Below are 15,000 nucleotides of genomic sequence, written 5' to 3' on the forward strand. Positions count from 1 at the left end.
CATGTAGGACAAAGCAGCCCAATTGATTGGCATCACATCAACAAATATTCCAGCACCGATGCTCAGTAGCAGCACTGTGCACTTTCTACAAGATGCACTGCAGAAATTCACCAGAAACACTGAGACAGCACCTTTGGCTATCTAACCAAACTCATGGCTACCACCATCTAGAAAGACAAGGGCAGCAGATCCATGGGAACACCACCATCTGCAAGTTCCCTTTGAAGACACTCACCACCTTGACTTGGAAATATATCACCATTCTTTCATGTCGCTAGGTCAAAATCCCAGAATCCTCTCCCTGAGTAGGTAGAGTGCAGTAATTCAAAAAATAGACAGGCAGGAGACTGGAAGAACACAGGACATCAGACAGCGTCAGAAGGTGGATATGTCAATGTCTTGGGCATAGCCTTTCTTCAGTACTTGGGGTGGAGCTGAGGGGAGCTGCAGATAAAGGGGTGGGGGTAAGGGTGGAGAGAGGGACAGAGTGGTGAGGTAGCGATAGGCGAACACATCGACCCTGGTTGGTCAATGGGAGGAATGGATTTCATTGGTAGCTGGAAGGAAGAGTCGGTCAGAAGAATGGAAGGGAGGGAAAGGAGCAGGGAAGGGAGTCAGGGGAGGTTATTTGAAATTGGAGAACTCAATGTTGAGTCCTCCAGGCTGTAGGCTGCCCAGGCGGAAGGGGGGGTGTTGTGCCTCAATTTGTAGTCTGATTCGCTGCAGCAATGGAGGAGGCCGAGGATGGTTGTGTTGGAGAGGCAGCTCACCACCGCCTTCTCCAGGACAACTAGGAACGGGCAATAAATATTGGCCCAGACAGCGATATCCATGACCCATAAATGAATGAACAAGAAAGGTAGGTTTCTAAGGAGCCTATTGAGCAAAGTAAGAGAAGCATATGCATTTAGGGGAGGGGACTTCAGAAACTGGGGACACAGAAGCTGAAGACACGGTTGCCAGTGGTGAGATGATGGAAAAAGCGAATGCTCAAGAGGGTAGAATTGGAGGAGTGCTGAAAGTTGGAAGGAAGGATGTTGTGAAGTTTGAAAGGGTTCAGAAAAGATTTACAAGCTTATTGCCAGGGTTGGAGAGTTTGAGCTACAGGGACAGGCTGTATTTTCTGGGGCTATACTCTCTAGAATATTGGAGGCTGAGGGGTGATCTTATTAATGTTTATAAAATCTTGAGTGGCATGGATAGGATGCACAGCCAAGGTCTTTCCCCCAGCAGAGCAGAATCCAAAACTGGAGGACATATGTTTAAGTTGAGGGGGGAAAGATTTAAAAGGACCTTGGGGGCAACTTTTGCACGCGAGAGGGTGATGTGTGTGTTTGGAATGAGTTGCCAGAAGAAGTGGTGGAGGCACATACAATTACAACATATAAAAGGCATATGGATGGGTACATGAATAGGAAAGGTTTGGAGGGATATGAGTGAAATGATGACAAATGGGACTAGATTAATCTGGTCAGCATGGATGAGTTTGACCAAAGAGTCTGTTTCCGTGTTGTACATCTCTATTACTCGACAGAGGTAGGGGAAGAGCGCAAGTAGGATCACTCGAGAAATCTCTGTATGAAAATATTTTTAAAATGCCATATTTTGTCTCTGCCTCCCATATTTCCACCAGCAGGGGGATAGGAGGGTGATTCAAAGACAAGGCATTGCCAGATCAGTAAACACCGCTGATTAGCAAGAGAGGAGTGATGATATGGGATATGGTGCATGTTCATCGTTGGACAGCAAATTTAATACAAAACCTTTGACAGAGCAGAGAAAATATGGCCGTGTCTTCACCTTAATCTATTTAAATCAGATTAAGGTTGACACATCCAGTAAAGAAGCAAAGATGCAATTTGAACTCTAATGCAGTTGATAATACACTCAGCATACTTAACCAAGTTGTCCTAAACAGCCATTTTAAAATCTTATTTTCTTTTAATCATCTTCCATGTGTCAGAAATATGGGATGCAGTGACTTAAAAAACAGCATTTTTTTCATTTTTCCTTGTAGAGATTTCTCAAGTGATCCTAACACCAAGATTACTATTTCAGGTTGCTCGAAAGGGATGAGGCTCAGAATTCATTAAGACGTAGCCTTCGGTGGCGTTGTTATGATTCAGTGGCACTAATTGTTTTTCCCTAGTACAAATGCGTTTTAATTAAGACTCACTGATACTCCACGATGTTAACCTTGGACAAAAAGAAAACTCAACATAATTTTAAAGTATCAAATTAAACATTACAAATTTATCTGCTTGCTTTCACCTTGTATTTGTATTTTCAAAATCAATTTAATAGTTTGAATCTGTGTTTTGTTTTTCCTTAGCAACACTGGGTTTACAAATCTCAAATTATATTTCTGCTCTAATTATCTTTTGTGATTACTTATGTTTTCTTTTCAATACATTTACTCATGCAACTCTACATCAATGTTTAACAACTTCTGCAATTTTTTTAAGAATTACATCCTTCCTCATGAACAGTATAAATCTCTTTGCCTTGACATTATGCCATGGGGCAATAACTTATAAATGCTTAACATTATTGCTTCAAGTTCCTTTCTCCATTATTTTAGTGGGACCATTAACCCACAGTTTTAAAGCAGAGGAATTCTAGGCGGGTATATTAATCATTGGAGTCTTTTGCCTGCAGCAAAATATTTCCAGCACTTCCCATTTCTCTTTTATTAAATTCATTCATTATATCTTTCTGAAGAAGGAGTTAGAGAAATTGCTGAGAGGGAGAGATATAAACTATGCAGGAAGTCGGACTCTGTGGCCACAGTATAGGTACCTCCTCCCCCAGCGATCTCACCGTGAGATTAAATAATATAATTTGGCAATGATGGCGATGATATTTGACTGGCAACTGCCATTTGCCATGAGCTGTGGGCATGCATGCAAAACACATCTTCCAAGTTTGATTAATTAACAAGGTGGAGAAAGTGAGGTCTGCAGATGCTGGAGATCAGAGCTGAAAAATGTGTTGCTGGAAAAGCGCAGCAGGTCAGGCAGCATCCAAGGAACAGGAAATTCGACGTTTTGGGCATAAGCCCTTCAATTCCTGATGAAGGGCTTATGCCCGAAACGTCGAATTTCCTGTTCCTTGGATGCTGCCCGACCTGCTGCGCTTTTCCAACAACACATTTTCAGCTTTAATTAACAAGGTAGCAAGATTGTTAAAAGACCCACTTATGTGCCACCTCTCGCTGCCCACTCTATTTTCGGATATCGGAACAGGAAAGGTTTTGAAGTGTGACTGAGTGAGGGGGAGTTTCCTCTCCCAGATTGTTGAGAGTTTTTGGAACTCCATACCACGGAGAGCTGTGGGGACAGAGTCCTTGTGTATATTTAAGGTTGAGAGAGATAGATCCTTGACCAGTCGGGGAATCCAGGGTTACAGGGAACATAGGAAAATAGCAGGCCATTCAGCCCCTTGAGCCTGTTCCACCATTCAATGAGATCATGGCTGATCTATGGCCTAACATTGTATACCTGCCTTTAGGCCATAACCCCTAACACTCTTGACTAAATAAAACAGATTTAAAATTAACAACTGAACCTGCATCCACTGACGTTTGTGGAAGAGAGCTCCTTTGTGTCGGACAGCACATGAACGTGGACATAAGGAATGCCGGATCAGCCGGGATCCTATTGAATGGCAGAGCAGGCTCAAGGACCCATACACAGAATCCCTACAGGCCATTTGATCCACTGAGTCCATACCGACCATCCAAAGAGCATCCCACCAGTCTCACCTCCCTGCTCTATCCCTGGAAACCTGCATTCCCCATGCCTAACTCACCTAGCCTGCACATCCCTGGACACTATAGCATGGCCAATCCACCCTAACCTGCACATCTTTGGACTATGGGAGGAAACCCATGCAGACATGGGAAGAATGTGTAAACTCCACACAGACAGTCACCCGAGAGTGGAATTGAACCTGGGATCCTGGCACTGTGAGGTAGCAGTGCTAATCACTGAGCCACTATGCCACCTCCTGTATGGCCTACTCCTGTTCCTGTGTCATATGATCTTATGGACATATGGCAGCAATGGCACATGGAAGGAATAAAAGGGTTGGGAGCAGCAGAGTGTGCCAGTGTTTGGACATTATCGAATGCAGATATTCTTGGTTTCAGGCCTGCTGTCAAACATGTGGAGAGTGACCATGGCACAATGCTCTCTCCTGAAGTATTGTGTGCAGTTTTGATCCCCTTATCCGAGTAAGGATGTTCTGGCAATGGAGAGAGTGCAACAACAGATTGATTCCTGGGCTGGCAGGATTGATATATGAAGAGAGACGGGATCAGAGTTCTATTCACTGGGGTTCAGAAGAACAAGGGGCTTTCTCATAGAAGCCTACAAAATTCTAATAAGACTGGACAGGGTAAATGCAACAAGGATGTTATCATTGACTGAGGAGTCCAGATGCAGAGGTCACAGCCTAGAGGTAAGGATTAAGCCATTTATGATTAGGATGAGAAGGTGTCTTCACTCAGAGTGGTGAGCCTGTGGAATTTTCCACCACAAGGGACTATGAGACATTGAACACTTTCAAGAAAGATGTAAACATTGGTCTTAGGACCAAAAGCATCAAAAGATATGGTGAGAGCGTGGGAATAGGTTATTGAGATGGATGATCAGCCATGATCATACAGAATGGTGGAGCAGGCCTGAAGGGCTGAATGACCTACTCCGGTTCCTATTTTCTATGTTTCCTGATGTATGATCTAACTCCCCTGTTGAGTGACATTCCAGCCTGGATGCTCACTTGGAGACGGACATCCCCCACCATCACCACCTCCCAATCTTTGCACAGTTAATTGGCTGCCTGCCTGTGAGCTGGCCACGAATTAGACATCCAATGCGTGATTTGCATAGCTACAAGAATGGCGCCTTCTTGATAATATGGACATTTGCCCAGATATATCCTCCCCATAAAACAGCAGGAAAAATCCAACCCAGCCAATTCGGATTTGGAGGGATATGGGCCAGGTGCTGGCAGGTGGGACTAGGTTGGGTTGGGATATCTGGTCAGCATGGACGGGTTGAACCAAAGGGTCTGTTTCCATGCTGCACATCTCTATGACTCTATGACTTGATCACCCCATCAGTCTACTCATGATCATCAATAAAGTGATGGAAGATGTCATCAAAAATGCTATCAAGCAGCACTTGCTCAGCAATAACCTGCTCAGTGATGCCCAGTTCGGGTTCCACCAGGGCCACTCAGCTCCTGACCTCATTACAGCCTTGGTTCAAGAATGGATAAAACTGCTGAATTTTCCAGAGGTGAGGTGAGAGGGACTGCTCTTGACATCAAAGCAACATTTGACCAATATGTGACTCAAGGAGTCTTAGCCAAACTGGAGTCAACAGATGTCAGGGGGCGAACTCTCCTCTGGTTGAAGTTATACCTAGCAGAAAGGGAGATGATTGCAGTTATTGGAGATCGGTCCTCTCAATTCCAAGACACCTCTGCAGGATTTACTCAGAGTAGTGACCTAGTCTCAACCATCTCCAGCTGCTTCATCAATGACCTTCCCTCCACCATAAGACCAGAAGTGGAGATGTTCGCCGAAGATTACACCATGTTCAACACCATTCGTGATTCCTCAGATACAGAATCAGTCTGCGTCCATATGCAGCAATATCCAGGCTTGGGTTAATATAGGTGCATTTAACATTGCCATACAAGTGCCAGACAATAACTAAATCCATGAAGAGTGAATCTAACCAGTGTCCCTTGATATCTAATAGCATTATCATTAATGTATACTCCACTATCAACATCTTGGAGTTTACCATTGACCAGAAATTGAACGGGACCAACCAAATAAATACCATTGCTTTAGGAACAAGTCAAAGGCTAGGAATATTGCAGCGAGAATTCAACTTTCGATTCCCCAAAGTTTGTCACTACGTACAAGAAACAAGTCAGGAGTGTTATGGAACACTCCACACTTGCCTGGATGAGTGCAATTCCAACAACACTCAAGAGTTACATCCTTTGGTCCATTCATGAGTTTGCCTGCTATATAATGAGAAATACAATTAGGATAGTCATCATCTATGGGATGGCTTTGAAAATGCCTTACTTTGACATCAAAATGGCCCAGTGAGCAAATGTGCTGGGCTACATTTATGAGCTTTCTGGCCTGACAGCTTTATCTCAGGTGGAATTGTAGATATCCTGATGCATATGTTGAGTGGTGAAGGATAGTAGAGGACAGTCCCAGAACAATTTCCCAAGACAGAAGGGACGAAAGGGAATGTGATTCCTTCTCATGTATGAACACCATCATTCCAGTGCCTTCACCAGTGATCCTGAAATTTTCCCAGTCTGCCTCACATTACTCTGGATACGTAAAGTATCTCAAGATCTTGAGTTCTATGTGAAGCTAGCTGTTTTACTTTAGCAGCACAAATGGTTCGCCACTAATATTGTACAGCATCAAGACAAAAATACACCTATCTAACACACAAAACAGTAATGTGGTATCTGAATTTCAGTGCTTGTGTGATGCCAGGTATTTAGACAGTATATCCCAAAGTTTGGTTGATTGCATCAAACAGTACATCCAATTGTTTATTTATGATTAGCACAGTGTTGACCAAACCAATCAGAGTCCACTCTCCATCCGAACAGTACTTTTCTCTCTTACGGTGTCTAACTCATTTTCACTTTTATGTTGGCATTTCTTGTGAATTGTCCTGATGAGTGCAAAGTATTAACAAAATAATTCTTTATTCATCAATGTTCAAGTACTATACTACCAAAACAAAACTACGGCTTGCTTCCTTGACAAAGCTCCTTTTATTAGATTGAAAGGTGACCACCCTCAAAGATGGTGCACCATGTGATCCCCTAAAGTTCAGTGGACTATACACATGGCTGTACACACAACAAGGTGATTAGCATGGGAACTGAAGAGAGAATTTAGCAGCATCAGGCCTCATGAGGCAATCATGTTGGTCATTGAGAAGACTGTGAGAAAAATTGATACCTCTGACTGCACTGAGGACAGAAAATTCTTAAGAAAAAAAAAATCATGGCAACACTTCATGCAAAAGGTTACTTCAAAGGATAACAAATAAAGCACTCCAGAACTCTACAAATCTTCAATCAGATTTTAAAGCACTCCAGAACTGATAGGAGATATGCTGGAACAGAAGAAATCAGCCACACTGAACCATCACATGGAGGTGGTGACAGAATCATAAATATTGTTACAGCACAGAGGGAGGCCATTCAGTCCATTGTGCCTGCACTGGTCTATCCCCTAGTGCCAGTCTCCTGCTTGTTCCCCATATCCCGGAACATTCGAACCTGAACGTAGCTCGGTTTAAGATTTCAAAAATTTTAACTCAATTGGCCTTTACCTCTACATCTTGGGTGCTTATGATGTTTAATTGAGTGAAATAAATTTTGTAAATGCTGTTACTCCTTTAGCTGCTTGTATTACCTTGATGCCACAATTACTCAATTCTCTGTCAAAACAAAATAAAACATTTACACTGCAGCTCTTATAGCAAGGTGCTTTGTGTGCTATGTTAAAAAAAGAACCAAAGCAGTTTGGCTTTTTATTATTTATTTGTTTGTTCACTGAATGTAGGCGTTGTTAGCTAGGATAACATTTATTGCCCATCCCTAGTTGCCCTTGAGAGGGTGGTGGTGAACTGCCACTCCAGTTATGTGCTATCGGTAGACCCACAATATCACTGGGGAGAGAGTTCCACGGTTTTAACACACTGATAGTGAAGGAACAAGCTCAAAGTCATGGGACTCACATCCTTTTACAGCTTTGGGCTGAATCTCATGTTTTACTGGCTCAGATCGAGTTGTGTTGAGTTTTCTGGGGGGGTTTTCATTGTGAGGGCTGACAAACCTTTCTCACTACCTACCCATCCCTAATAGCCCTTCTTGCATCCGATTTCTATGTCATCTTGCAACGTTCCCTGCCTAGAACAACTTTCCACTGCTGGGACGCCACAGTATGTATCCCTCGTGCCACTGCACATCCAGTAAAGTTCTGTCAGTCTGGAGATCCCCCACATGGTTCCTGGCACTTGACCTTGTCACGGCAAACAGGGGGTGAATGGCACTCTGGTTTGTGATTGGTCCCTGCTAGATGGGGTGGTGTACAGGCAGCATTATCTCTGCCCACAGGCCTATTAGTCAAGGCCACAACATCAGAACTTGCCAGTCTGCTCCACCCGGGTTAGTATTGCCTCTGCTCTGTACACCTCCAGATGGCAATGTAGGAAGACTATCAATGACCGTCTCCACTCTGCCACAGTAGATGCCACTATCTTCCCTCTGATAGCTCACACTGACCCCCAACAGCACTAACCCTGTGTGAACCTGCATTCTGGGACACCTCTCCACCACCCACTTTCATCACCCTTAACACCTGCCCACCCGTCACCTCTCACTCTAGAGGACAAACAAAAGGAACGGAAGGTGGATTGTGGGAAACCTGATGTTCAGTTGCTCAACCCTTATGAGGAGAGGCCCCTGACTCTGACGATCCTGAGCAATTTCCTGACCATGTCAACTGATATCTGAATCTGTCTTTGACTTACTGGGGTCCCTGAACAAAGACTACCCTCCTTGATGTGACTGAGGCCTGCTGACCACCATAGCCAAGCTTCCCAGCTCCGTGCCCACGTTAGGGCAACACAGTGATACTGGGAGCCTGGTATCTCTGGCTGAGAGGGAAAAACACAAAAAGGCAAGGCACAGCAATGCAGGGCAGGGGTGCTCTAGGCAACCAGTTGGCCCCAGGGTGCATGAGTGCTATGCCAGTGAGTGAAGAGTCTGGAGGCACAGCCTAGTCCAGTCCATGAGTTGGGTGTGCATCCCAGAGCGCACAATGTCCTTGCTGCAATGTCACAATAGTTACCATTGCATCCCAAGATGCAGCATTGAAGTGCAGATGCACATTGATTGGGAATATACCCATGAGAGTTCTCCGAGGCTGGTTCAGTTTGGATGCCAAACCATGGACATGAGGTACACGTCGCCATGGAGTATGCCCTTGAGATATTGGTGTTCGATATCCAACATCTTGGGTTGCTTGGAGCAAGCAGTGAGTTGAAGTCTCCAGGTACCCACTCTGTTTCCTATTTTGAGGTGTCTCAATGTCTACCTTGTTTGGTGAGATACAAAGCTGAATATTAATCAGCCAGGTTGGGCCATCAACAAGGCTAAGAAATAATTTGCCCCTGTAATTGGTAACTTGTTGATGCCTCACAAGAAACCTACCTCGCCTCTTGAGGAAAGCACATAAGATAATGCAAGATGGACTTCATTGCATCCCTTGTAAAACTCGAAGATAACTTTTGTCATAGTCACCATAGCTTAGACCCCTGAAAGATACCTCCCATCGTTTACTTAGCCTGTGTATTTCAGAGAGCGAACGAATTTTGACAAATAGTCTGAACCAGTGCAGCCAGAGGAATCGCATATCATCTATCTGGGGCAATGATTTTGTTGAGTGGGGTATGGCAAAAGTGAATTGAGAGTGTGTTGCTGGAAAAGCACAGCAGGTCAGGCAGCATCTGAGGAGCAGGAAAATCAATGTTTTGGACTGGAGCCCTTCATCAGGAATGAGCCTGGGAGCCTCGGGGGCGGAGAGATAAATGGGAGGGGGGGTGGGGCTGGGGAAGAAAGTAGCATAAGAGTGTAATAGGTGGATGGAGGTAGGGGTAAAGGTGATAGGTTGGAGGGGAGGGTGGTGCCAATAGGTGGGAGGGAAGATGGACAGGTGGGACAGGTCATGATGACAGTGCTGAGCTGGAAGGTTGGAACTGGGGTAAGGTGGGGGGAGGGGAAATGAGCAAACTGCTGAAGTCCACATTGATGCCCTGAGGTTGAAAGGTCCCGAGGTGGACGATGAGGTATTCTTCCTCCAGGCGATGGGCGGTAAGGGAGTGGCAACAGAGAAGGCCCAGGAACTGCATGCTCTCGGCAGAGTGGGAGGGGGCGTTGAAATGTTGGGCCACAGGGCGGTGGGGTTGATTGGTGCGGGTGTCCCGGAGATGTTCCCTAAAGTGCTCTGCTCGGAGGCGTCCAGTCTCCCCAATGCAGAGGAGACTGCATCGGGAGCAATGGATGCAATAAATGACATTGGTGGATGTGCAGGTAAAACTTCGATGGATATGGAAGGCTCCTTTGGGGCCTTGGATGTTGGATGGAGGTGAGGGAGGAGGTGTGGACGCAGGTTTTGCAATTCCTGCGGTGGCAGGGGAAGGTGCCAGGTCGGGATGGTGGGTTGTTTTGGTGGGGGGGGTGGGCGGGTAGACGGTAGATCTGACCAAGTGGTCACGGAGGGAATGGCCTTTCTGGTAGGGATGGGGAGGGAAATAAATATATCTGTGGTAGTGGGGTCCGTTTGTAGGTAGCAGAAATGTCGGTGGATGATGCGGTTTATGTGAAGGTTGGTGGGGTGGAAGGTGAGGACCAGGGGCATTCTGTCCTTGTTGCTGTTAGAGGGATGAGGTTCAAGGGCAGAGGTGTGGTACATGGATGAGATGCACTGGAGGGCATCTTCAACCATGTCGGAGGAGAAATTTTGGTCTTTAAAGAAGGAGGCCATCTGGTGTGTTCTGTGGAGTAGATGTGCAGAGGCGGAGGAATTGCGAATATGGGATAACGTTTTTGCAGGAGGCGACCACAACAAGGACAGAACTGCACCCCTCCCCCATCCCCTGCCCCCATCCCCCACCCCCCTGCATCCCCCCGCACCACCCCCCCCCACTGCTGTTCTTGAACTTCAGAGGTGGAGGGAATAGATGCTTGTGGATGTGGTGCCAGTCAGGCAGGCTACTGTGTCCCGGATGGTGTCAAACTTCTTGAGCGTTATTAGACCTGCACTTATCCAAGAAAGTGGGGAATATTTCATCACATTCCTGACTTGTGCCTTGCAGATGGTGGACAGGAGATTCAAGAGGTGAGCTATTCGCTGCAGGATTCATAACCTCTGAAATTCTCCCATAGCCATTCGGTTTATGTAGGTAGCCCAGTTCAATTCAGACTGGGGATCTTAAACCAGTTTTAGGATGTAAATCTACTGGCCAAATTTATAATTTTCCTGTGTTTCTTGCTCTCCCTCCGCATTAGTTTATTTGTCAAAGGGGCTTTCTGAATAATGATGGAGATTCCCTGCCAATGGATAGTCTCTACTTAGATGTTTTGCCCTCCAGAAATTTCGACACAGTAAAAATATCACTGGGCATGGGTATAGTGTGGGAAAATAGACTGCTCCTACTTCCTACATTCCCAACTCCAGTATGAAGCTCCAAGTTCCAAAACCAATTGGAAGCTCAGTTGATTATATTTTGAGCACAATTCAAATCTTCAGCAGAACCTGTTGATAAATCAATTAAACTTTGAACAATTAAACGACTACGTCTCAGGAAAATTTCTCTTTATGTTCACCTTAAAGCAAGCCTTACAGCAATTTAGCTGATCACTTCACCATGATTTCCAGACACAACTCAGTAACAGCAGTGTGTCCCACCTATGCAATACACTCAGTTGGTAATGCCAACTGCTGCGTCACAGTGTCAGTGACCTGGGTTCGATTCCACCCTCGGGAAACTGTGTGTGGAGTTTGCACATTTTCCCCGTGTCTACCTGGGCTTCCTCTGGGGTATTCTGCTTTCCTCTCACAGTCAAAAGGGGTGGCACGGTGGCTCAGTGGTTAGCACTGCTGCCTTACAGCACCAAGGACCAGGGTTTGATCCCAGCCTTGGATGACTGCCTGTGTGGAGTTTGCATGTTTGCCTCGTGTCTGCGTGGGTTTCCTCAGGGTGCTCAGGTTTCCTCCCAGAGTCTAAAGATGAGCAGGTTAGGTGAATTGCCCATGCTAAATTGCCCACAGTGTTCAGGGATGTGTAGGCTAGGTGCATTAGTCAGGGCTAAGTATAAGGTAGGGGAATGGGTCTGGGTGGGTTACTCTTCAGAGGGTCGGTGTGACCTTGTTGGGCCAAAGGGCCTGTTTCCACACTGTAGGGATTCTATGATGTGCAAGTTAGGTGGGTCAGCCATGGAAATAGGATCTGGGTGGGATGCTCTTTGGAGTGTTGGTGTGAATGGGCTGAATGGCTTGCTTCCACATTGTGGGGATTCCATCAAATGGAAGGGTGGGTTTGATTCCTGAACTTAGCTGAGGTTACCATGAGGGGCTCTCCTTCTCCTCTCGCCACTGAAGACAGAGTAGTCCAGTAGGACAATGGTGACTTTACCTGGACATTTACCAACTATAAGATACAGTGCAGCAACTCACCAAGGCTTCTTAGATAGCACCTTCCGAACCCACAACCATGACTACCTGGAAGAGCAAGTGGCAGCAAATGCAGGGGAATACCACACCTGCAATTTCCAGTCCAACCCAGTTACCACCTGCATTGTGAATAGACACCATTCCTTCAACGTCAATCACTGGTGTTCCTTCACCATCTTTTCATAAATTTAAAATAAAACCCTTTTTATCCATCAGAAAAAAAAAGCAAGTTGGCAAAATGACTGTTCACTGTACACCGAAGAAGTGATTAACTGATTCAATGGGTTTTAAAAAATATATATTTTCAGTGATTTTAAATCACTCACAGGTGGGAACTCTTTTATTAAAAATATTCCAAAAATGATGATAAACCCATTTTCAGATGCATTAATGAAACCAAACCAAGTTATAGGCTCTCAAACACATCAAGGCATACCTTGTAATGGGAAAATAAAACCAAAGAAACAATTATGTTTTATTATGCTGACTGCTTGCAGTAGTTCATGGAGGGTTTTACATTTGAGAATACACGCATGAGTTTTAGCAGAAGTTTGCCGGATTTCTTAACTAATGCAATATCCGACGTCTCTCAGCAACAGCAGAGCAAGCATTACCATTTCTAGTTTATAAGTAGGTTAAATTGACATGTATTTTGATATGAAGTCAAATCTCAACATTATTGTCAATCATTACGAGCTAGTAATTACAGAATTACAGAATTGTTACAGTGCAGAAGAGATCATTCAGCCCACCATGCCTGTTCCTGTTCACTAGCCCAGTGCCAATCTCCTGCCTTTTCCCCATATACCTGCACGCCATTCCTATCATCTTGAATACCTCAGTTCAACCTGCCTCCACATTTCCAGGTAATTAAAGGTCTAGCACGAATCGCAGATTCTGCATTATTTCTTAAAAGTTCTATCGATTTAGACAGTGCAGACCCCGAGAGGAAGATGGAGGTGTGGTGATGATATCAACCTTCACCTGACAAAGCAGCAGCACTCCCAAAGCTCGTGAGTTCAAATAAACCAGTTGCATTACAACCTGGTGCTATGTGACGTTTGACTTTGTCCACCCCAGTCCCAACACCAGCACCTCCACCTTGTGATATCAATTGAAGAGAACAGTCCTGAATTCGTGAATTCAAATCCCATCACCGCAGTTAGTGGAATTTAAATTGAATCAATTAATCTGGCATGATGAACAGTAATCATGACAAAGCATGTTTTATTTTTTGTTGTAAAAATGCATCTAGTTTCCTTGTGTCCTTTTGGGAAGGGAATCTGACATTCTTACACAGTCTGAGCTACAAGACCCATAGTAATACGATGAACTCTTAAGCCTCTCTGAAACATAGCCTCGCATTTCAAGGGCAATTAGGAATGGGGAATAAATGCTGGCCTTGCCTATACATCAGGAAAGATCCTTTTTTAAGAAAATGGTCGACAGTGGTATATAAATATTTGAAATATGCCTTTCAGGAGTCAAACTCGGCTGCACAAAATGGGTTTCACACAAATTGCCAAATGAGATTTTTTGTTTTAACACACCAGTGTTTCTTTCCAATGAATGAAAATCATTGTCAAAGTGTTCACTTCCAAACCTAAAACCAATGACAAATGAAAACAGAAGTTGCTGGAAAAGCTCAGCAGTTCTGGCAGCACCTGTGCAGAGAAATCAGAGTTAACATTTCAGGTGTGGTGACCCTTCCTCAGAACTGATGACAATAGGGCCAGCAAAGATGACCCCCCCAGAAAGGGTTTGAAATTCTGCAGACATCAATGGGAAGAATATTAAACATCGAGAAACATCAGCTTCTCATTCGTTCTGACCTTATGACTAAAGGAAGATGCTGAAAATCTATAATCATAACCAGAAAAGGGGACAAATATCAGCAGGTCAGGCTGCATCTGCACAGAGAGATGGAGTTAATGGTTCATATTCGTGACCTTTCACCAGAACATTGAGACCTTGTTGTACGTGTACTGCAAGACAGTCAGCAATGTCACCCCCTTCAACATAAAGAATATATCAGCAAAACATTTGGAAAATTCGTCTTGGGAAGTGTGCATTGCAAATCACACGACTTCATTATAATAATCGCAATGTTCTCTCATAGTGCAAAACACAATTAGTGTGTTTGCAAAAATAGTCAAACTGGAGCTTACCTGTGTGTCGGCAGAGTCGGCAGAGCCAGAACTGGAAACATTCACGTCCCCCTCCTGATCAGATATTTCCAATGGAGAACTTTCTGCTAATCTCAAACTACTCAGCTGAATCCTCAATTGCTGCCAAACGTTGCTGGACACAATATCTGTTTGAAACCTTTCCTTCTTGGTGAGATTTCTGCTCCCTGTCAGCGCGTGACTCTCAAAGGGTACAAAAGAACTTTTGTGGGCTATGACAACGCAGGGCCACAGCAGGGGCAGTACAAGTGGAATTTCTGATGGAAGAATCAGAGCTTATTGGGGAGAGAAGGAGATTCATCTCGTGCTAAAGAATTTGCAAGTGCAACAAACATGCTTTCCACTTGGCAATTAGTCAACAGAACAAATAATCATGTTACAGACTCTGCAGTGAGGAAAGGAAACTGAATAGCAGTAGAAAACTTTGCCTTCAGGGATGATTTTCTCCATTGACTCTGATTATTTCTTCTATAAACACAACTGGGCACTTAGGGAGAATACTGGTGACTGATA

This window comes from Hemiscyllium ocellatum, chromosome 4, assembly GCF_020745735.1.
Source record: "Hemiscyllium ocellatum isolate sHemOce1 chromosome 4, sHemOce1.pat.X.cur, whole genome shotgun sequence".
In the NCBI taxonomy this organism is placed as follows: Eukaryota; Metazoa; Chordata; class Chondrichthyes; order Orectolobiformes; family Hemiscylliidae; genus Hemiscyllium; species Hemiscyllium ocellatum.